Here is a 25855-nt window from a genome sequence, read left to right on the forward strand (position 1 = left end):
TGAGATCTAACCCTGTGACGCATAAGTCTCGTGCTCAGCAGGGAGTCTGCTTGAGATTCTCCCTCTCCCTCTGCCCTTCTCCCTACTCAAAAGCTCTCACTGGCATGTGCTCACTCACTCTCTCTCTAAAATAAATAAAATCTTTTAAAAAAGAAAAAAGAAAAACCACATGATAAACCACATTTGGCAAAATTCAATACACATTCAAAAACTCTCAAAAAAACTAGGAATAGAAAGGAACTTAAGACATCTGTGAGGGGTGCCTGGGTGGCTCAGTTGGTTAAGTGTCTGCCTTTGGCTCAGGTCATGATCTCAGGGTCCTGGGATTGAACCCCATGCCGGGCTTCCTTCTCAGCCAGGGAGTCTGCTTTTCCCCTCTCCCTTTGACCCTCCCCCCTTCTGCTCTCTCTCTCAAATAAATAAATAAAATCTTTAAAATAAATAAAATCTTAAAAATAAAGACATCTGTGAAAGGCATACAATTAACATCATCCTTAATGATGAAAGATTGAATGTTTTCCTTCTAAGAATGGGAACAAAGCAAGGAAGGAAGGAGTAAAAGAAAGAATACAGGTTGGAAAGGAAGAAATAAAGATGTCCTTTTTTACAGATGACGTGATAATATAGAAGAAAATCTTTGTGACCTTGGATTAGACAATCATGTCTTAGAAAGGACACAAAAAGCACAAACCATGGAAGAAAAAAATTGAAACATGGACCTCTTCAAGATCAAAAGCTTCTGTGTTCAAAAGACACCATTCTGGAAATGAAAGTCAAGCCACAGACTTGTAAACTATTTGCAAAACACTCATCTAATAAAGAAATTGTATTGTGAATATATAAAGACTCTTAAAATTCACTATAAAAAGACACAATACTAAAATAATAAAAACTCGACATCACTCATCATCAGGGAAATGCCAATCAAAACCACAATGAGCTATCCCCTCATACCTGTCAGAATAGCTAAAATCAAAAACACAAGAAACAACAGGTGTTGGCGAGGATGTGGAGAAAAAGGAATAGTTTGCACCGTTGGTGGGAAGGAACACTGATGCCGTCACTGTGGAAGACAGTAGGGAGGTTCCTCAAAAAGTTAAAAATAGAACTACCTTGCAATCCAGTAATTTTGCTACTGGGTATTTACCCCAAAAATACAAAACCACGAATTCAAAGGGATACCTGCACTGTTATGTTTAGAGTGGCATTATTTACAATAGCCAAATTGTGGAAGCAGCCCAAGGGTCCATCAATTGATGAGTGGATGAAGAAGAGGTGGTGGATATATACGATGGAATATTATTCAGTTATAAACAAGAAATGAGATCTTGCCATTTGCGACAGCATGGGTAGAGCCTGAGAGTATAATGCTAAGGGATATAGTTCAATCATATGTGGAAATTAAGAAAAAAACAAATAAACACAAGATTAAAAAAAAAAGAAAGAGAGACAAACCAAGAAATAGATGGAGAACAAACTGATGGTTACCAAAGGGGCGGTGGGTGAGGGAGGGTGAAATAGGAGATGGGGACTAAGGAAGGCACTTGTCATGATGAGCACTGGGTGATGTATGGAAGTGTTGAACCACTATATTGTACCCTTGAAACTAATATAACCCGTATGTTAACTATACTGGGATTAAAATTTTTAAAAATATAAATTAAAGCTGCAAGGAAACACCATTATACATTTACCAATATGCCTAAAACTTAAACGATTGAAAATACCAAGTGCTGGAAAGAAAGTGACTAGAAGTCTCTTACAAATTCTGGCAGTCACTTGGAAAATAATTCAAAAGTTTTTAATAAGGTTAAATACCCACTGACCATATGATCCAATAATTCCACTCGCAAGTATTTGCCCAAGAGAAATGAAAACATAAAAAGCTTATGTGCGCTTGTTTATAGTCGCTTTATTATAACAGCCCAAACTGAGAAAGAACCCAAGTGTCCATCGACTGGTGAACGCATGAACAAATTGTGGTAATATTCATACAATGGAATACTACTTAGTAATAAAAAGGAACAAACTGCTGATATATATACCAACATGGATAAATTCAAAAGCATAACGCTAAGTGAAAGAAACCGCACACAAAAGATTACACAGAGTTTAACTCCATTTATATACTTTCTAAAAGGCAAAACTATAGTGATAGGAAGAGGATCAGTGGTTTCCAGGAGTCAGAGGGTGGCTGGGAGGAGATTCATGACAAATGAACAGGAGGGAACTCTTTGAGGTGATGGAAATGTTTTACACCATGATCGTGGTGGTTGTTACACAATTGTATATGTTTGTCAAAACTTATTGCAGTGTACACTCAAAATTGCTAGATGTATGCAAATTATATCCCAATAAAATTTGCCCCAAAGAAGCAAGGTACATAATAGGATATATGGTAATATCATAAGTACTAAATAAAAGGGAAAAAAAGGAGAGAATTTCAAATATTGAACACACATATCTATTCTGGAATGTGCACAAAATATCTCAGGAAGCATATACATGAAATTTTTAAAATGAATTCCTTCAGAAATGGAAATAGGGAATCTGAGGGGATATGATGGAGGAGAGATTCTATATTCTGTACCTTGCAAATTTTGAGCCATGCAAATAATAAACCTACTTTTAAAGGAGGAAAAAAGTGAAGTTCCAAAACCTGCTATTATTCAGTTTGATTTGAGTCAAAATCCTGTTACTGTGTGTAAACATCTCTCTTTGTTACTCATCATTTCCTCCTTCCCCTATTTTAAAAATCACAGGACTGCCTAGGATTATGTTCAATACATACTTCAGAGCATGGTGATAATATAAACTTAAGTTGTGAAAGAGAGAGGGTCCCTATGGGATGGAGAAAATTTTACTGCAGGGTAGAATGAAGTTCCATGCACAGCAGGTTAGAACCAGTGGGGGTTCTCAGGCTCATCTCCTACAACTGTCTTTTGTACAGGTGAGAAATCTAAGGCCCAGAGAGTCCATGTGACTTCCCCAACAGTGCACAGCTAGCCAGTGTCAGAATCCAGATGGGAGCCTAGCTCCTAAGTCTTACTACAGAAATAATACCAGGAGAGCAGGTGACCTAGCACAGAGCATGGTTCAAAGTAAACATGCAGTAAATATGAATTTCCCTTTTGCTTCTTCCCCCTGTAGCAGCTGGCTTCTCATCAGGACTCACCATTCACCCACCCCCACCTCAAAGTCAAATATCAATGGATGCAGGGACATAAGGGCCTTTGCTTTAAGGCTGACCACATTTCCCAGAATACACGAATAAGTTTTCACTTCAAAAAAAAGAACTGAACTGCTCTTCCCACAACCTGTTCAGTTCCAATCAATTTGACAAATATTTATGAGCCCCGACTACGGGCCAGGCTCAGTGCTAACAGTGGGTGTACCTACATAGGGGAGTAAGATGTGGCCCAGAACGCTTTCCCTGTGGTGCTTTCAGACCAGGGAGGAACAGCCTTACTTGGATGATTGAAATATTAGGTGACACATGCTAAGATGGAGGTAAACACTAAGGGAGTATCACATAGAACAACCTGGAGGTTTAGAAATGGCTTCCCAGGGTATTCGAGTCCAGAAAGATGAGAAGTTGGTCAGATGACAGAGGGTAGGAAGTGCTATAGACAAGGAGTCAGCATGGGCAAAGCCAGTCTGTAGGGAGCTTGGCATTCCTGGGGCGTAATGAATGAGGCACGATGTGGAGGGAGATGGGACCAGAGAAGCTGTTAGGTTGTTGGGGCAGGGCTAGGATCTTGGTTATGCTCCAGGGTGGACTTGATCACGTTGGCAAGGGGCAGGGCTCAAAGCAGAGAAGTTAAGTATCCAATATGCCATTTTGTTCCAAGGGATGGTCTTTACTCCATTAGGTGGGTGAAGGATACCTGAGAGTTCACTTGACTCTGACAAACACTTATGGAGCCCCTCTGACAAGTCCAACAGCCCATGGAACATTGTGCTGCAGAGATAAGTAAAATGTGGTCCCTTCCTCAAGGATCTAACAGTCTGGTGAACTACTCTTTAGAAAATGTGAGCCCAGGAGTGCCTGAGTGGTTCAGTCGGTTAAGCATCTGCCTTCGGTTCAGGTCATGACCTCAGGGTCCTGGGATCGAGTCCCGCATCGGGCTCCCCGCTCAGCAGGAAATCTGCTTCTCCCTCTGCCTCCTTCCCCATGTTCAGGCTCTGTCTCTGTCTTTCTCTCTCTCTCAAATAAATAAATAAGTAAAATCTAAGAAAGAAGGAAAGAAGGAAGGAAAGGAAGGAAGGAAGGAAGGAAGGAAGAAGAAGGAAGAAAGAAAGAAAGAAAATGGGAGCCGAGAAAAGGATCTGCCATCCACTAGTCCCCTCCCCCAATCTTCTGATTGGCAGCCCCGTCCCGGTTGGTTGGTGTTCTCTCACCCAGTGTTGATACTACTGGCCTTCTCCTGGTTAATGTGTTTGGTTTGGCTTCTATGTCTATTGACAGACAGTGTTTGGTCAATTATATGGATGCAGAAACATAAAGGCAGGCTGAGGAGCAAGGACACATTGCATTAGCTATGGTGACATTGTTACCACAGGCTGCTCCTTGTACTGTTTAACACAGGCAGCTGTGGGAATCCTCAAGTTCTTTGATTCTAATGTTCCTTCAGAACTCAACAAATCAAATTAAGCACTCTGAATATTGGCTTTCTGCCCAACTTCAGAATGATGTTAAGAACGTGCCAGGCGTTCTCATCAATGTCTGGGATCTAGTGAGATGAAGTGCAAACAATCCACTGACTTTTCACAGAACCCCTTGCATTTGGAGAAAATATGGATCACAGGAGTGGCTGTCCACATTCCCATGCTTCAACTCAACTAATTCCTACCTGCAGGGGCTGTAGTGATTGAAGAGTGCCTCCCTCTCAAAAGATAGGTCCCGCCAGAACCTGTAAATGTGACCTTAATTTGGAAAAAAGGGTCTTTGTGGCTGTAATTAAATTAAGCATCCTGAGATGAGATCATCCTGGATTAAGAAGGGTCCTAAATCCATTGACAAGTCTTTACAGGAGAAGAGAGGAGAGGGGCGCCTGGGTGGCTCAGTCGGTTAACCATCTGCCTTTGGCTCAGGTCATGGTCTCAGGGTCCTGGGATCTAGCAGTCCCCCCCCCCACCACCACCACTACCTGGGCTCCCTGCTCAGCAGGGAGCCTGCTTCCTTCTGCTCCTCCCCATGCTTGTGCTCTCTCTCAAATAAATAAATAAAATCTTTGGAGGCAGAAACAGAGACAGACACAGGAGAGAAGGCCATGTGATGATGGAGTAGAGGCTGGAGTGATGCAGGCCCAAGCCAGGGGATGCCAGGAGCCTAGAGCTGGCAGAAGGAGTGTGGCTCTGCCAATACGTTGACTGCAGACTTCTGGCCTCAAGTGTTGTGAGAAAATAAATTCCTATTGTTTTAAGCCCTGTGGTTTATGGTCATTTGTCACAGTGACTCTATGAAACTAATATGGGGGCTTGGAGCACCACTGTTGCAGGCCCCCAGGACCAGCGTTCCTCCTGCTGCATTGCCCTGAGCATCCCTGGGGATAGCTCATTCTCTCCTCCCTCCCTCCCTTCCTTCATTCAGTCATCATTTAAGTAGCCATGGATTGGGTATATGAGAAGAGATAAAAGGCAAGAGTTCACAGCTAGAGAGAGAGATACAGACATAAAAGGGTAATTGTAACATTCAGTGTTATGGGCTGAATTGTGTTCTCCTAAAATGTATATGTTTAATCCTAATCCCTAGTACCTCAGAACATGACTGTATTTGGACATAGGGGTAATGGGGTAATGAAGTTAAAATGAGATCATTAGGTGGGCCCTGGTCCAATATGACTGGTTGTCCTTATAAGAAGAGGAAATTAGGACACAGACACACACAGAGAAATGACCATGTGAAGACACTGGAGGAAAATTACCATCTATAAGCCAGGGAGAGAAGCCTTGGAAGAAGCCAACTCTGCCTACACCTTGATTGAGAAAATAAATTTCTGTTGTTTAGGCTATGTAGTCTGAGGTACTTTGCTACAGGAACCCTAGAAATCTGATACATTGAAGTAAGAGCAATGAAGAGCAACAGAGGAGACTCCATCCAGCCCTGCCTGGAGGAGCCAGGAGACGCATCTGCAAGAGATGACTTCTAGGACAGTGGGTTGTCTCCAGAAAGGATAGAATTAAAAGGGACAGTTTGAGCAAAAGCCCAGTCTTTAAATGGCATGAAGGGTGAAGTAAAATACAAGTCAACACTTTTCGAGGCAAAGAGTGAGTGGGGAGTAGCAGCTGATGAGGTAGGTCTTGGCTGAAAGCCTGATGGAGCATGAAGCCCTTCATATATATTCTCTTCCTTCTGGCCTTTTCCCTGGGGACAGTGGGGAGCACTGCATGGCTAGAAACAGGGCATGGTCAGATGTGCTCTTTATATGGACCATTCTGGTGACTACGTGGGGGCTTCTTGGGAGGGAGGTGAGCCTAGAGGCAGAGTGACCAGTTGAATAACTGTGGCCAAGATGACAGTGGCCAGTGGGTGGCCAAGAGAAGAGAACATTCAGTGGGTGAAATTGACTAGACTGTTGGGAAGTGAAAAAGTAGAAATCTATGTTACTCAAAAGTTTTAGTTTGTGTAAGTGGCAATACTGCCCACTAAGGTAGCTGTGGCTACATTGACAGGAAGCTCGCAGTCCTTGGAGGAAAATGTCCGAAATTTCCCCTAGAAAACAGGGGGATCCTAGCATGAGTATTTATGTCAGAATATCACATCGCCTTCATTTTCAGAGCTTACATAATCCCCATGATGATTCAGGTACTACTCCTTCATTACTCTTTTGGGAGGGTTTCTTGGCAAGGTTTCTTGAGATACTAAAAGGCTGAGAGCAAGCAGCTGGCTTCATAGGAAAGAAAAGGAATTAACTGGGCCATTCACAGCACATTCTACTCCCTCCCACATGGACATACAAGGCATGAATATCCAGGTAGGGCAAGTGGGATGCATCACAATGATAAATAACATTGAAGGTTCATGAACTCTTCGGAGATTATCTTCCACAAAAAAATTGCATAGACTTTTAGAATGTTCCAGAACCTCCTGAAGCATATGCATGAAAATCCAGCATCCCAAGCTAGGAATGCCAATATAAAGGAAAGAGCCCTGGATTTAGAGGCCAAAGTCCCAGCCTGCTACTAATTTGCAGGCAGCCATGGGCAAGTTTGTGAACTCCTCTGGTTTTTAATTTTCTTATCATAGCACTAGCGTTCTGTGACCTCTTTGACGAATGGCATTGGTTCACAAAGCCAACTAATTCATATGGGCACCCAGAAAATGATTTTGAATAAAATTGGGATTTGACTGTGTTCCCAGCACCCTAATTAAGAAGAAATTATGAGAAGAATAGAAATCTTTGTTCAAACCTGCTCTTTCTCCATTTTTATATATGCTTCATTTGTTCCATGAAAGCACAATTGGGCACATGCAACAGGCTCAGACTTGTCTCTTCTCACAGTGTTTCTTTCCAAGGACATATTTGACATACCTTATTAGTGACACCAGGGATCATGGAATAGGAAGACCCTTTCAGGGTTCCAGCCATTTCTAGACATCTACATGCTAGCTACAACTTTTAAGTAGTCCAGCCAAGCTAAGCCAGACCACAGAAACACATTTTTTTTTTTAAAACTGGAAACTATGCTAAAATAATATCAATAAAAACTTTGTGCTGAATCCATATATTCTCCAGCCCAAATATAACGTAACTAGATATACATATAGCCAAAATATAAACCAGCATCACACTGGCTAGCTTTTTCCAGAAATTTGTCTGTATATAGCCAAGTATCTAAATATTTGGACATAGGCAGATAGTTAGTTGAATGAATAAATTACAAAAAAATATATAGGTAGTCATTTTTCACAATGAATTTACATCTAAATGCTTGAACTGACTTTAGAAATGAAGCTTGCAAAACGAAACAAAACAAAAACAAACAAAAAGAAACGAAGCTTGCTACATGTCTGTTTGGTCCTGATCCATACAGTATGTGGAAATGCTATTTAATTTGCTTATCCATCACCCTAAACATTGCTTTGCTCCTGATATCACTCTCAGTTGCCTTTAGGATCAAATCCAAGCCCCCCAGTTTGCCATGCAAACTGCATTGCTAGGTCATCAACCTCATCATCTGCTCTGAAATTGTGCGTAGCTTCTCTCCACTCCAGCCAAACTGATGGAGTCATGCACATGTTCATATTTGCTGTGCCTTTGCTTATGCTGAACCCACTGCCTGCAATGTCCTCATTGACTCCTCAACTGAGCCACATACCAATATCCCAATCCAGCTGCATTTCCCTCTTTTCCTCAATGCGATTTTAGAGTTTCTCACCTGCAATGATGAATTTTTATTTGCCCCCAAACAAACTTCATCTTTTGAAAACTCCCAGGGAGGATATGGAAGGTGAGGGGACCTGTCCTCACCAGAGCTTGGCCAAGGAAAGAGCCCCAGGCCCCCAGATGGTGGCAGAAGAGAAAGGGATGTCTTATAAGTCCGTAAGACTTTTAAAACTGAACATCCCTATCAATACAAAACTTAAGCATTTACCCACAACATAGGTATATTTATTCATTTACAAATTATACTAATGTACTACTGGAAGAACTCACTGTGCACATTATTACATATCTAAAAATTAACATTTAAGAGGACTAGACAAAATGAAATAGAAATACTGCTTGCCACTCTGTATTCTAATTCTAATATCCTAATATCCCATGAAATATGTTGAATCCCCTACTTTGGATACCATGACACCTGAGATAGCATCAGCCTCCAGTGCTATAACAATAATAACAACTACTGACAATTCTGTGACACTTTCCGCTATGCTGAACCAAACTATAGGGAATCACTCCTTTAGAACCAAGTTTCCATGCTACAAGTCTAAGAAACATTAACAAGGGCTATTATGCTGCCTGACTTCAGAGGGTGCCACTTACATTGTGAATGGCGCCTCCTAAATTTGCTCAGTGCGCAATGTGTGCAGCCCTGCATGGGGATCCTGTGAGTTGCTAATCAGAGACAGACTCTGCAGATGCTTTCCAAGGAAGAGGCTTCACACGAATTGCATGGCAAAGAGTGTTGGTCTCATGTTGGTCCTTCCAACCATACCCAAATCTGGAGATTATAATCATTGTCAAGGGGTATCCCAGAGTGGATAATAGGTGGTGCCGTACGTTCGCACACTGAATAAAGAGCTGGAGCCATATATCCTGAAATCAAATGAGGGTACGTGGATCCAGAAATGTTTGACAGCAAACTATTGACAAAGTTGTATTTGAATATCCTGACCAGTGTTCTTTCCACAATATTACGCTGTTCGTGTTAGGATCATCTAATGGTGCATTCATTAAATGTCTACTAACTATAAGGCACAGTGCTTAAAATAAAAATTATTATTTTATGGATGGTTCATATCCATCACAATAAATAATAATTTAAGCTCATAAATATTGAGCACTTATCATACGTCAGATGCTATACCAAGCAATTAAATGGATTATCTTATTTAATCTTCACAACAATCCTATGAGGAGCTTACTATTACATTTTACCAATGAGGAAATTGAGGTTCCGAGAAGCTAACCAATTTAACAGCCACGTTTCAAACCATGCAAATCTCCAAAACCTGCTCTACGACATATACTGTCTCCCATAATCAGTGGCATCAATTACGTGCAGGACGGTGGTGTTCATTTGTATCATTTTTCTTTGTAATAACCATCATCAGAATACTTTTTTTCTTTGTATTAAACAAAATGCCAGAAATCTCTCTCTCTCTTTCCCCCCTTTCTCTTTCCCCCACTTTGTCTCTGTCCCTTTTTCTGCTTTCTTCTCTCTCTGTCTCTTATACACACACACACACACACAAAGGCAATTATGTCTACAGGTCCCTCAGTTTTAGCAGAAAGCATAAAGACAATTCTCACAATCCTATGTGGCAAATTCTGAATGAACCACCCCTCTTGGCTGCCTATAATATGGACTGCAACTCTCACTAGGTACCTTTTTTTCACTGGATTTCAGTGAATGACCAAGAAGCAATTATTTCTTTCCTTTTATAATCTTCAAGAATTTTGTTTCCCTGTCTTCCCCTATAGAACAGTTGGAGTTAAGATATGGTGTGTTCATCTCTTATCCAGTACCTGGCATGTAGTTAGTATGTTGTAAATGATGGGTGGATGGATGGATGGATGGATGGCAAGAAGGATGGAAGAAAGGAACAAAGGAAGGAGGGAGGGAGGGAGGGAAGGAGGGAGGGAGGAAACATGATGTACGAGTGACTGTATGAGCACATTTTCTTTTTTTATTTTGTTAATGCATTTCTTTTTTTTTTAAAGATTTTATTTATTATTTATTTGACAGAGAGAGAGAGGGAACACAAGCATGGGGAGTGGAAGAGAGAGAAGCAGGCTTCCCGTGGGACAGGGAGTCCGATGTGGGGCTCAATCCCAGGACCCCGGGATCATGACCTGAGCCGAAGGCAGACACTTAAAGACTGAGCCACCCAGGTGCCCCGAGCACATTTTCTTGTGCATGTATTCTTGGAGAAGAGGTCCATAGGTGAAATGGGAATAACATGTCCATTCACTCAGTAGCTCCAGTCAAAACCCCTAGAGTCAACCCTGGCTCTTCTCTTTCTTTATACATCACATCAGCAGAACCTTTGGGCTCACTCTTCAAAGCCATTGCAGTCCTACTCTGCACCACTTCCGCTGTGGTCACCACAGGCCAATCCACCATCGTCTCTTGCCTAGTTTTTCAACGGCCTCCAAACTGTGCTCTCTGCTTCTACTCTTTCTCTGCTGCAGTCTGCCATCATAAAGGCAGCCAGGGGGCGCCTGGGTGGCTCAGTCAGTTGAGTGGCCTACTCTTGATTTCAGCTCAGGTCATGGTCTCAGGGTCGTGGGATCGAGCTCTGAGTCGGGCTCTGTGCTCAGTGCAGAGTCTGCTTAAGATCCTCTCTTTCCCTCTCCCTCTGCCCCCCAACCCCAATGCTCTATCTCTCTCTCTCTAAAACGAATCAATGAATCTTAAAAAAAAAAAAATGGCAGCCAGCTCTGATGTCCCCCATATCACTCCAAGTAAAAGGGAAAGAACTTCCTCCACGTGCTCTGTGCCCACCTCCACCTCTCTGGCCTCACCTGCTGCCACCTTCCCTCCCTCGCTCCCCCTACTCCAGCCACACTGCCTCCTTGCTGCCCCCCTCACTGTCACTCTGTCCCACTGTGGGAAGCTGAATAATGGCTCCCAAGTATGTCCGTGTCCTAATTCCCAGGACCCATGAATGTTGCTTTCTGTGGCAATAGGGAGGTAGCAGATGTGATTGAATTAAGGATCTTAAAATGGAGATTATCCTGTATTATCTTGGTGGACCCAAACTAATCACAAGTCTTTTTATCAGAGGGACCCAAGAGGAGTCAGATCAGAAGAAGGCAGAGTGAGGAGAGAAGCAAGAAGTGCCACGGTGATAGGATGTGGGCCAGGAGAAAGGAATGAGGACAGCTTTTAAGAAACTGGAAGAGGGAAGGAAACAGATCGTCCCCTGAGTCTCCAGAAAGAACGCAGCCCTGCCTACACCTTGATTTTAGCCCCATAAGACTTAGTTCAGATTTCTGATCCCCAGAACGACAAGAGAATGAATTTGTGTTGTTTCAAGCGAGTAAGTTGTGTGGTCATCTGTTAATGCAGCAATAGGACACATTCACACCTGTTATTCTGTTTCATGTTTCTTTAAGGCACCATCACCACCAGGCATATTTTGTATGTACTTATTTGTCCATCGGTTGTTTTTCCCACTACAGTGCAAAATGCAGGGGAGCCAGGACTTTGTTATAAACCCAGGGCCTGGCACAAGAACGATCTGTTGAATGAATAAATAGCTGATATATATATATATATTTTTTAAAGATTTATTTATTTATTTATTTGAGAGAGAGAGCACATGAGAGGGGGGCGGGTCAGAGGGAGAAGCAGACTCCCTGCCGAGCAGGGAGCCCGATGCGGGACTCGATCCAGGGACTCCAGGATCATGACCTGAGCCGAAGGCAGTCGCTTAACCAACTGAGCCACCCAGGCGCCCAATAGCTGATATATTTTAATTAAGCAATCACCCGACACCCTGAAATGGCTGAGCCTCAGTAAAATGTTGGTTGAACACACAGTGACAAACCTGCATGACATTTTCTGTTCTGGCTTGTCTAGAACAGCTAAAAATGCACGCAAGCGAGTATGGGTTACGGCGCAACCCAAGTGGTCAACACCGAAACAGCTCAGGGGAAGAATAACTCCAGGACTCCATGGCAACAAGCCCTGCTAGGGAGATGGTGAGCCATAAAGCACACCTGAGCCCCATCCAATGTGGGGCTTTCAGCATTCTGCCGTCCCCCCACCCCAGGGCTGGGACGGGGAGGAGTCTGAGCAGGTGACACTCAGACCCTCCAGTCCCATGCAAGCAGAGAAGCCCCCGTACTCCCCGCCGTCACATATAATTTCCATTCAACACTGAATAAAGAGCTGCAGTGGGGATGGTGGGGGATTGGGAAGCAGGGATTGTGGCTACCACTCTTCTTACCGAGTGCCCCTGAATATCTTTAAAAAAGAGTTCACACAGGGCGCCTGGGTGGCTCAGTTGGTTAAGCGACTGCCTTCGGCTCAGGTCATGATCCTGGAGTCCTGGGATCGAGTCCCGCATCGGGCTCCCTGCTCGGCAGGGAGTCTGCTTCTCCCTCTGACCCTCCCCCTTCTCATGTGCTCTCTCTCATTCTCTCTCTCAAATAAATAAATAAAATCTTAATAAATAAATAAATAAATAAAAAAGAGTTCACACATAGGAGCTGAGGTCTCTTAGTTAACAATTATATTAAAAAGAATGTAAACCTGAAGAGTTCGTTAATGCCGACATTTGCTTTCGGGAACTACAGATCTTAAATAACGTAGGGCCACCCATTCCTTTCAAGCAGTTTTCCCTGTTGCTAATACCAGCGGGAGATGTCAATACGGTTTCCTCCTACTTTTGTTTGGCTCAACGCCAGTGGCAGGCTAATTTCTGGTGAAATAAACACTTTGCCAAATTTACAAATGTCTTGATCTTGTAATGATGATGATGATCATAATGTCGACGATCCACCTTGTCGGTTGCATAAAGTTGCATGGATGATTCCGTCCTGAGAAAAATACACCTACTAGTCCTCACTGAGTGTGGGGTTTTGTGTTTTTTGTTTTGTTTTGTTTTTTTAACTAACATAACAGAGATGTGGATTTGGAAGCTGGAAGGCTGCTTGAATGCACCTGTTCGAACGTCCGTCACCTCCTCAGTGGAGCCTCTCCTGATTCCTTCCTGCACACTTAAGCACTCCCTCCAAGAATACCCATAGCACTCAGCTTGAGGCTCTAGTTCACCGAAATTAACCATGTGCATGTCTGTCTCCTGCACCACACTGCTTCTTTCTTTTTTTTTTTTAATTCACACTGCTGATTTATTGACAGTAAGTTCCCTCCCTGTCTCCCATACCCCTTTGCCCCCCAAATAACATAATACTAGGCAAGTTTTGACAGATACCTAAGTATGAGCCAGACACTCCAGCTAGGTGCTTTTTAAGGACCTTGTGGTAGAATAAAGGAGATGCAATTTACACACAAAACAACTAGGGAAAAATACAAAGTAAAAAATAATAATATATTAAGTGAGCAAATAAAGTATATCTTACTGGAGTTATTAGAAACCACAAAGGGGAGAGATAAGCATGAACTTAGGGTTTTGTGGGTTCATTTTTATTAGCAAGAAATAGCAGTATTTACTAATACGCCATCTTCATACTAAGAAAAGGGTAAATATGAATATTGTCATGGAGCAGATGTTGGGGAAAAACAACCTTCTTTCTCAATTCATAAAGATGATTTGTCTAGCCCTGAAATGCTTTATTCATGTTTTTTTTTTTAAGATTTTATTTATTTATTCATGACAGAGAGAGAGAGAGAGGCAGAGGGAGAAGCAGGCTCCCAAGGAGCAGGGAGCCCGATGCGGGACTCGATCCCGGGACCCCGGGATCATGACCTGAGCCGAAGGCAGACGCTCAACCATCTGAGCCACCCAGGCGCCCGCTTTATTCATGTTTTGATAACATTGTAATAAATAGTCTTTACCACAATATCAGTCTAAAACAAAGAATACCAAAGTTCTGAGTTTGTATATCATCAGCATTAAATATTATCGCTGGCTATTAGGATCTTAATACTACTACCACTAAAATCATTTCACTTCATCAGATATCTTAGCTATATTGGTGCCAAAAGAGTAGGCTCAGTGACAGAGGTCACATTTATTGATAGTATATCTGAAGTATCCGTGACCTCGGACATGCTAAGAAGGAAACCCCGGTGCCTGGCTGACTGTTGACTTGCTCTTGCAAGACTTGTTTTCATTTTTTAAAATCAAGATGACAAGACAAATCTAACCAGACAGGAAAATATATTCAACGTCTGTCACAAAGGTAAGGATTTGAGCCACATTTTCTGCTCACTTGTAAGTGAACTCTAAAAAATATGCTTTGCCCATAGTTTATAAAAGTTAATGATTAGACACACAACTTAAATGCACTTTCCAATTCTTATACTTTGAAGCAGTCCCGAGTGAACTCTGGAATTGACTCGTTTAACCAGCCCTACTCTTGAATATGTCTTGAGATCCAAAGACCATGACATCCTGCATCTTTCCCTGGACACTGGGAGCAAAAGAAGACCCCAGTTAGGCCATCCACCCATTAAGGGGTGTCTATCAGAGACAGTCCTTACCTTCACAAACAGGCTGATCTCAGGGTCCGTGGAAGTTGGTTCATTTTCTTCCAAACCATCAGCAGCAGAATTGCTGGTGAAGAAGGCCCTGCTCTGTTGAATGGTGAAGTTTGGGGGGGAAAGCGGGTCTTCCCCCATCATGACTCCATCCTTCTGGGGTTCCTCTGAGCCAGGCTCCTGGTCTTGGGGTTCCTCCGGGCCAGGCTCCTTGTCCTGGGTTGGTGAGTGTAACTCTTCCATGGAGATGTCCTGGTCTTCCTGTAACTCACCTGGTTGAAGATCCTGGGACTCAAGACATACCTCATCAGACAAGAGATAGTCTGCTGCTTCTGGTTGGGAAGAGGTCAAGCTGTCCTCCTCACCCCCAGCCACACAAACTGACACAGAGTCATATTCATGGGTTTCCAGCTCAGCGGCATATACATTGTTTTCTGTCAGGCCTTCGTGGATGTTATCACAGAGAGGACCTTCATCCTCTCCTGGCTGGTCTGGAAGCTCATACATCCCTTCCTTTTGGACTGTGTCAGAGATGGTGCTATTTTCTTCGTCATTCATGTTCGTTGATCTGATAGATCTTTTGCAGGCGGACCTGAATGAATCAGAAATGAAGAAAGGGAGAGAGGATGCTGCCCCACCTTGCAGAGGAATCAACAGACTTTTGAAACACAGTGACTAGCAACAGTTGACCAATCAGAGGTCTCTAACAATCATTTACCAGAGACTTTCCTCAGCAAACCACAAGTCCATTGGACACAAGATAAAGCTTACACACTCAGTTAACTCCTTCACTCCTAAGGATAGTTTCAAGCAGGCTCTGGGGTTTTCCTCAATGCCAGTAACTCTGACATTCTTTGGTTTAGCAAGGGGTCGAGTTATCTTCCCAATTCACATTGAAATTCTGAATATTTAGCCATTTCTCACTAAAGAGGGCTCCCTCTTCCAATTGCCTCCAAATGTTGACAGCGTTCAAGAAGTCTCTCTAATTCGGGGGAGAACAGCTCTCCACAATGGTAACTCATCTATTACTAGCTGACTTCGTTACACAAAACAATTCTGCGAGTGTCCATACCCTATGATACATGAGTTATACATGCTCCAATTAGGTAATGAATTCCATTTGCATTTCTTATCTGGAAACACCACGAGGTGATTAAATGGCAGAAGGAAAAGGACATACATGCACTGGTCTATAGTCGCATCAGTACAGACCACCCAAAATAAAGAACTCAAAGATTTTACGGCTTTGAGTTTTATTTTCCCTCTTAAATCCATGGGATCATTACAGTCAGCAATACTTCACCGAGATTCTGTTACGAACAGGATACCACACTGAACACTAATCATATGTGTTAGAAGATACATTCTCTGCTGTCAAGAGACCTCTAAACATATTTGGAAGGCTAGGAAGAAAAACTAAACCCTAAAGGGCACAGAATAAACTATTCAAGATCTTCTTAGTGCAATTGGCCCACGTCTGGGAGAAGGAGGAAGGAGCTACATACATACATAAGGATGCCTATTTGATGTCACCTACCGATGCCACAAATAGACAGGCTCTTTGTTTTTAATCGGGTACTCTATTCTGCTAACTCCTGTTTCCCTTCTTCACACCATGCACATGGTTCTCTTTGAAGTGAGAACCCAGATAGATTATGAAGGGACTTTAATGTCTAGAAATCATGTGAAAATTTAAGAAGCAACACAACTCTGGACAAAGCATTTGATGAACACCTTATTAACAACACTCCCTTGTACCCTTAACTCCAACATTGTATCCAGGAATCTTGTGGAGCAAACTAGAGCAGAATTTCTAGAATTCTAGCTTTAGGGAGGGTTCAAAGAATAGATAAATGCAAAGATGCTAGAGACAGACTTTAAGGCTCTTGATGTTAGGCCTTTATCTTTTATTGAAAAGTGAGGTTTGATGGGTCCAAATCCTTGAGACGTTACCAGAGGTGTGTATAACTCAGTGGAGCCCCAGCTCAAATCCCCCTCATAATTTTAGCGCTAGAGAAAACCTAGGACGCCATTTAGTCTAACATTCATTTTATTTTGGGAAAAAGCCTGAAACCTAGAAAGGGGAGGTGATGGTCCAAGTTCACACAGAAAGTTAATGATAGAGCTGATTTCAGTGATGATTTCCTAACCTCCAGCTCGGTGATCTCAGCTACTCGCTCCCTCCTGAAGTCAGTGTTTTCCAACCTATATTCTTGATCACACAAGCCCCCACCCCAACCCATCCCCAAAGAATCCTTTTCAGATATTTTCTCCCATGAAATGAAAATACTGCTGATATGCTACATATCTGTTTGTGTTCTGTATGCATACTTGTGCTTTTTATGTAGGAAAAGAATAAGCTTTTGGTTCCCTAAGGCCCAATGTTCACCCCTTTGGGGGTGACCTTGCTCCTTTTGAGAATGCATGCTTTTACTGCTGGAGTATTTCTGGAGTGTAACTCATAATCTGGCACTGGATTACGTGCCATTCTGCATTATTACCAAGGAATACTATTCTACAATGCAGGTGTATATACACAGCAGGCTACTGGGTCCTCACCACGATGACCCAGCCGCGCAGTGGAAGCTGGTTAAGCTTAGGTTAGTATCACAAAGATATTTTATAAATTTTGTCCTCCTATTTCCCACCTCAGGGCACAGCCATCATGTTTTGGTTACAGGTTGTAATATAAAGCCAGTCATCCTGTTAAAATGCCGGTCAGCTCTGCTCAAATTCCTATAATGCCTCCCCATATCTCTCAATAAAAGTCAAAGTCCTTACAATGACCCACAAGATCCTACAAAATCTGCACCACCTTTCTTATACCTGCTTTCCACCCCCCACCTCGGCTAACTGTGTTTCAGATGATCTGGCTTCATTGCTATGCCAGGAACATTCCAGAATGCTCTCCGTATTAGGATCTTTACATTGGTTGTTTCCTTGACCTGAAATACATTTCCCCTGGATGTCTACATAGTCAATTTCCCAAACTCTTCTAAGTCTTTGCTTATACATCCCCTTGCCAATGAGGCCACTCTGTCCCGTTTCAAATGTCAACCCATTCTAACTCTGATCTGCAACCCCCCCGCCATTACTAAAAACCTTCACCAGACTTTTAAGTTCTTTTTCCATAATACCTATCACCTAATAAGATGTGATTCATTACTTACTTTTGTCTAGAGTTTATTTTCTGTCTTCTCCCACTGGAATGTAAACCCTGCGTCGTCTCAGATCTCTGTCTGCTTCTTTATCATTACCTCAAGCACCTAGAACAGTGGCTGGTATATATTAGATACTCAATATACATTTGTTGAATAAATTTTGGTGATTGTTTGATATCTTTATCCTCCACTAAACACAGAAGTTCCAGGAGAACAAAGCCCATGACTATTTAGCCGATCAGTATATACCTAAAATTTAGCAGATATCTGACACATCACTGATGCTTATTAAATTTTGGGTTTTTTTTTTTAAGATTTTATTTTTTATTTGACAGAGGGAAAGAGCACAAGCAGAGGGAGCAGCAGAGGGAGAGGGAGAAGCAGGCTCCCCGCCGAGCAGGGAGCCCGACGCCGGGCTCATGACCTGAGCTGAAGGCAGATGCTTAACCGACTGAGCCACCCAGGTGCCCCTAAATATTTGTTTTATAAACAACTAAAGTGGAGGAGCTGTAGCTAGAATTCATGTCCTTTTACTCCTGGTCCATTTTTCTTTCTGTGTTATGTGTATAAAAATTATGTCCTCACTGTATTTAAACTCCTACAGGAAGAGAACTAATATCTGGGTCTTCCACGGCACTTTGTATAAAGCAAGTTGGCTTGTTTACTTATAAAAGTATTTGATAATACTAGTATTTGATAATACACCTAGGCGCCCCTCCCCCAAATGTTTTATTCTGCAGCCAGATAAGCTGCTCTTCCCTGAACACACTGTGCTCTTTCCTGTCCCTACACTTTTGTACCTATGTTGCCTCTCCTGGGCACAATTTTACTCATTCTGCTATGTGCAGGTTATAAATATACATAAGACATGATCTTATGTGCACATATAACCGAGGAAATTTACACATTAAAATTCAAGAGAAAGGATCCAACTGGGCCTATGACAGGCCTGCCCATCATCTGGAATAATTTGACGCTGATGTCTGGTCTTCTGCTTTGCATGTGCAGACTCAACTTGGTTGGTTTGCAAAGGGCTTTTCAAACATTGTAGAACTGGGTCACTCTAACTAAACTGAAAAAAACATCACATTAGCAACTAAAATGCCAATGTATTATTTTACTACAAAAAAATTGCCAAATTGATTTGAATACCTCCTTAAGAAAATAAGCATAATCAGGCACCTGGGTGGCTCAGTCATTAAGCGTCTGCCTTCGACTCAGGTCATGATCCCGGGGTCCCAGGATCGAGCCCCGTGTTGGGCTCCCTGCTCCTCGGGGAGCCTGCTTCTCCCTTTCCCACTCCCCCTGCTTGTGTTCCCTCTCTCACTGTCTCTCCCTCTGTCAAATAAATAAATAAAATCTTAAAAAAAAAAAAAAGAAGCATAATCTCTTCATGCTAGTTAAGTCTACACAAGCAATCAGTTAAGATAATGTCCTCATACTATGTTCATGTGATCTGTGTTTACATGATCTGAGACAATACCCACCCTTTTAAGCCCAGTATCAGTGAATTGTGTCTTTTCTTTTTATATTGATCAGTCTCATTAAGAACTTACTAACATTATTTTTTTAGAAAACGTTTGGTTTTATTAATAGTCTCTATTGTGCATTTTTTTGCACTTTCATTCATTTCTGCTCCTATCTTTATTTTCTTTCTTTTCCTCTCTTTAGTTTTACTTTGCTGTTTTTACCCCAAGATAATTGTGATGGGTAAATTGGTGTTCAGCTTTTCTTCTTTCCTAATATATGCATTTAAGCCCATTAATTTTCCCTCTTAATACAGCTTTTTCTGCATCCCACAAGATGTCATATGTTTTATTTTTATGATCATCCAGGTCAAAAGGATTTAATTCTTATTTTCATTCTCTTGGGTTTTGTTTTATGTTTTGAGGGCTATATTATTAGGTGCACACGGATTCAGAATTGTTATATCATTTTGGTACATGGACTGTTTCTTCAATAAAAAATGCTACTCTTTATCTCCAGTAATATTTTTTGCCTTTTTCTGATATTAGTTTTCTTTTGGTTAGTGTTTACGATGTATTTTCTCAAGTTTTTACTTTCAACGTCTGTGTGTCCTTATATATAAGCATTAGATAGTTAAATTTTTATTCAGCCTGACAATCTTTGCCTTTGAGTAGTTGGTCTAGAAACACTTAATGCAACTGCAGTGCATTTAGGCTAAATATATTATCTTACAATTTCTATCTTTAAAAATGATCAAAAACTTGAATAGGAATTTCACCAGAAAGTAACATATAAATGTCACATAAGGTCATTAAAGAGAGAGCATCAGTATTAGCTATGAGAGAAATGCACTTCAGTGAGATCACTTAATACCACTAGAACAGCTAAAATTAAAAAGACTAACAAGAGCAAGTGTTGGTGAGGATGTGGAGCAACCAGAATTCTCATACACCAATGGTGAGAGTATAAAATGGTACAACCACTTTGTAAAGTTGTCTGGCAATTTATTATAAAATTAAATATACACGTATACATGTACCCTATGACTCAGAAATTCCAGCCAGTCTTAGAAATGTATCCAAGAAAAACATTAATGTGAAAATCATCATAACAGGCTTGTATGAGAATGCTTAGAGAAATTGGACTCATAATCCAAACCCTAGAAACTTCTAGAAAGAGGAGAATGGACAAACTGTGGTGTACTTATGTAATGAATATTACTCAGCAATACCAAAGGTATGAATCACTGATACAGACAACAAAATGGATGAATCTCAGAGACACTATGTTGAGCGAAAAAGGCCAGACATAAAAGAATATACTAAATGAGTCCATATAATTATGTCAAATTAAAAACATACCAAGGGTTACAGGATTTCTAATCATTCTTTTAATGGGTACTTGAGCAAAAGATTTTAAGGCTCACTTCCATAGCTGATGGATAAGAGAGGCCTCATGCCAACAATTGTCTTAGATTTCCTCCTGTGGGAGTGGAATTTCTAGGGTTACTGTTATTAAGTAATGGGAGTTAAAACCACTCCCCTCCCTGGAATACAACCCTCAGGCTGAACAAGCGAGGCAAAGGAATTTGCATGAAGCTCATGGTGCCAGCAACATCCTGACCACTGGTGCTGCTAGGAAACCATCAACAGTACCTACCACTACAAAACTTTCAGGGTATGCTAAATCTGTTTATACAACCCAGGCATCAGCAAAGAATGCCCCAATCCTCACACACTTGAGGAAATAGGTCTTAAAATTCCCAGTTTCATAGCTTCCTTCCTCATCCTTTCCTCTGAATCTAGGTCTATCTATTTATTACTCAGACGCAAAATGCCGTCTTTTCATCAGTTTCTATAAAAAAAACAACAACAGCAAACTACTCACACCCAAAACTTCCATGGAGATTCTGGGGTCACAGGGAGTGGTCAGGTCAGGTGGCACCATTTCACTGGCCAACCCTCTACCCCACCCCCCTCCTCGGTCCCTTCCTTTCTCCCTTCCTCCACTCTCAGAGGAACCATCAATTCTCCCAGTGTCACCCACAGAGTATTTTTCAGAATAACTCCACTCACATTTAGTTTGGGGGACGGGTCTCTTCTTCCCCTTCCTTCTCAAACAGGCTTTTAAAAATGTCTTCAGACCCTCATGTCTTCAGTACCCTCTCTGAAGAGAATCCTTGGGGACATGATACTCTCTACCTTGTTGCATTTACATTCAGATGTGGCAATTTCCTGGTGGCCACTGAAGACCCGGTGGCCATGCCTTTCCAAACAGCAGCAGTATCTCTGAATTGTTTGATCTTTAAAGCATGGAAATGGCGGGCGCCTGGGTGGCTCAGTTGGTTAAGCGACTGCCTTCGGCTCAGTCATGATCCTGGAGTCCCGGGATCGAGTCCCACATCGGGCTCCCTGCTCAGCAGGGAATCTGCTTCTCCCTCTGACCCTCCTCCCTCTCGTGCTCTCTGTCTCTCATTCTCTCTCTCTCAAATAAATAAATAAAAATAAAATCTTTAAAAAAAAAAAAAAAAAAAAAAAAAGCATGGAAATGGCTCAGCTCCCAGAGCAAATGGGCATAGCCAGGGCACGTCAGGCTGAGGGAGCAAACCTTGAGTGCTGTCCTGCCTTGCTCTCCCTCCTCACAGTTGTTCTTATCAGTGGTTTGCAGATGGGGAAGGGGAAATGAGGATATGTCAGAACTGGCTGTTTGAAAAGGGCTTGGAATCTGTTCAACACTTCGAGGTGAAAGGGATGAGGACAGTTTATAGGCCTAAATTAGCTGCAGAGCTCAAATATTTGACTTTCACTAGCAGTACTCAGTTTAACATCAGTTTACATCAGTTTGTTCCAGCCAATTCTGAAAGCTATCAAACCATAGACTCCTAAAATAAGAAGTAAGATACTGAGGTCAGATCCTACAACAGGTCCTGGAATGATTGATTGGGCCCTGCTACATGTGGTAAATGTGTGACTTAAAACATGACCCTCTAGCCTGAGTTAGCTGAGTGAGCAGGTGGGTTTCAGGAAGGTCAGCACAAATGGTTGGCCTCAGATGAGCAGGGAAAAAAAGAGAGGGAAAAACAAAACAGTTATTTTAGGAAGGGCAAGTTTATCTCCAATGCCTGTACCTCCACTTGCTTTTCTGCCTTCCTCTCTTCACCGTACCCATCCCCTCATCACTGCTTTTGCCCTCCGAGGAGCCACATACTCTCAACAAGCCACTGGCTTAGCCTCTCAGTAACTTTTTCATGTCAAAAAAAAAAAAAAAAAAAAAGCAAAGTCTAAGCCAAAGGAATGAATGGCTAATGGTAAATATTCAACTCTAACTCTTTAGGGAAGATCTATTTCTCACTTCTTGTCTTCTCTACTAATTCTCAGTTGTCCCATATATAAAATGAGAATAATAGTATGTGTTATTGAAGGATTTACTTAAATAATGTCGGTAAGAAGCTTATTGAAGTGCCTGAGAGGCTCTTAATTGGCACTATTGCTACTACTACTGTTACCACTGCTAACGCTTATTCCTTAGATAACGGTATGAATTCTGTTGTCTTCTTTAGAGAAATAAGCAAACATTGGGGCTCCATCTAAAGACAGGAAATCTGAGACTACAAAGGGCTGTTAAATATAGTCTATGGCTTTAAGAGTTTAAAATCTAATTAAGTACAGGATGTAATGAATCATCAAAAGTGTTAATTGGCAACAGGAGGTGTTATGTGTAGTGACAAGTAAGTGAGACTGATCTTTGGGACCGCAGGGTTTCAGAAGAGGGTGAGGTCACCCTGGGCTGGGAGTGAGGGTTCCAGGAAAGTGAGTATCTTGGGTGGTAGATAAGACTTAGATACGTGGAGTGGAGAAGGGAGGGAAAGGTATGGGGTGCTGCTGCAGAGTTGAGAATTCACAATGATAGAGAGTAAACCAGATTGGATAGAGCATGTAGACTATAGAAAAACTTGAGATGATGGGCAGCGCTGGATTAGACTGTGGACACCCTGAAACAGCAGATTCAGAAATCTGAATTTTATGCCCTAGGATGATATTGAGGATGAGCAGACACCTAACACAGAAAGAAGCTCAATTCCAGAACCATTTAAACTCCAGCTAGGTTCAAGATGGAGACAGGTGCTCAGCGAAAACTATTTTCAGCAGCTGGCCAGCTGCTTATGGGAACAACTCGGTCTGCTGGCACATCACAGCATGACATCCGCATTGCAATATGGCCACAGGGAGGAAATCGTGTATAAGCCACCTGAGAACTTCCGGTGGTTCTGCTGAGTCATTCCCGTCATATGCTCTCTACCGGCACTCTCTCCTCCTTGGTGCTCCACCAAACACTGCTCCCAGCCAGTCAACGCATAGCCTTCATCTAGTGGTTCCAGCCTGCTGAATTTCATGCCTCGTGGTTCTGATCCTGGCATAGACCCCACCAGAAGTTGCTCTTCACAAATGCTTTCTTGCATATGAACCCTCAACTGTCTTACTTTCCAAATTGTAAACAGTCATCCAGACCGTGACTCTTCACTACATTTTGATCCACCTCGGTGCTGTCTATTGTAGAGTATACAATCTGGAAGAGCTCAGTAGACATCATTTATGATGTTTCATTACTTAGAGGATATGAGTAAAGAAAATAGGAAAAAAGGGACTATTAAATATTGGGGGGGTGAGACAGATGGATCCTCTTCACTCAAATAATCTAACATGAATAGGAAGGGACAAGAAGTGATTTGAATAATTTAATAAAGAAATTGAGTACCAAAACAACATCATTTTTTTAAACCGGATGACCTATATGCCCTCAAACTATATGCCTCAGGCAGGGCAATCCTTGCTTCGTGCTCTCCCTGCCCCTGGCACTGCCATCTTACCCAGACTGGGACTAACACCCAAACCCAAAGCCCTACTCTCAGGGATGCCCTCCAGCCATCCCTTTGTCCTTCCTCCTTATTCAGAGTGTGTCTAGTTTCCTCCCTCTGCTGTTTCCAACATGACCAAAGCTTCCTTGTCTGACCCTTTAGTAGCTCTCTGTCACTTCTCTAGAACCTCCAATATAGGGAAAATGCAACTCACTGCAGGTTAACTCACAGATGCCCAAAGAATGAGGTGCCTAGATAGCCGGGTTCAAAGAGGGGAAAGAGAGAGGGGCATCCTCTTTGCCAGGTTTCTGCAGACAAGGGTAAAGTCACACTGCATGAGTGTGAAGGAGCTTGCAGAAATACTAAGCTTACTTAGTAGCGGGAGTGTCTCTGGGCTGACTATTTTTCATCTCCATCATTCTGCCCAAAGGGAATGTGCTTTCCTTCTGCCATGGACAGCTTGACCCCATTGAGCCCTCTCACCCCGTTCCTTACTCCAGTATGTATTTCCATCTTTGAGGATTTTATTTTGTGATTTGAAATTTTTCAGGGTGTTAGTGTTTAGGGATTTTCTTTTTCTCTGAAGACATCTGGGAAGTTTGGTTCTGTATTATAAAACCCCCGAGCAAACACTCTGCATATTATATACTTCCTTATATAACAAACATAATGCAAATTGTAATTGAACCATCCAAGAAAGATGCAGAAAGGGCTGTGGGTTGTTTTTTTTTTTTAAAGATTTTATTTATTTATTTGATAGAGAGAGACACAGTGAGAGAGGGAACACAAGCAGGGGGAGTGGGAGAGGGAGAAGCAGGCTCCTGGCTGAGCAAGGACCCCGACGTGGGGCTCAATCCCAGGACCCTGGGATCATGACCCGAGCCAAAGGCAGACGCTCAATGACCGAGACACCCAGGGGGTTTTAAAAATGCAACTTGACTCCTGTAATTCCACTGGGTGGGGGACACACACCCCAAGTAAGCTGTGCTTTCATATTTGAGTTCTACATTTTCTAAATAGTATTGCCCAAGGCCATTGCCCTCAAGTTATTCCACAAGAAACATACTAACCTTGAAATATGTACACAGCTGTGATTTTTGAGCTCCTTGGGTCCCTGCTATGGCATCAAAGATATATGTATTTTTATATTAAGAAGATTTCTTTGGGGGCAGCCCCTGGGTGGCTCAGTCGGTTAAGGGTCTGCCTTCAGCTCAGGTCATGATGTCAGGGTCCTGGGATTGAGCCTCACATCGGGCTCCCTGCTCAGCAGGGAGTCTGCATCTCCCTCTCCTCTGCCCCTCCCCTCTACTTGTGCTCGCTCGCTTGCTCTCTCTGTGTCAAATAAATAAATAAAATCTTAAAAAAAAAAAGAAGATTTCTTTCGGATTACAAATGTAGTTCATGTTCATTGTCGAAAAAGATAATAAAAATCATCTGTAATTGCACTACCCAAAGATAACCATGTTAACATTCTGTTACTCCTTTTCTACCCATATGTATACAGTTTTAATTGGAATCATGTTTATCT

The sequence above is a fragment of the Leptonychotes weddellii genome, chromosome 8 (genome assembly GCF_054177405.1).
Source record: "Leptonychotes weddellii isolate Sample4059 chromosome 8, ASM5417740v2, whole genome shotgun sequence".
Lineage (NCBI taxonomy): Eukaryota > Metazoa > Chordata > Mammalia > Carnivora > Phocidae > Leptonychotes > Leptonychotes weddellii.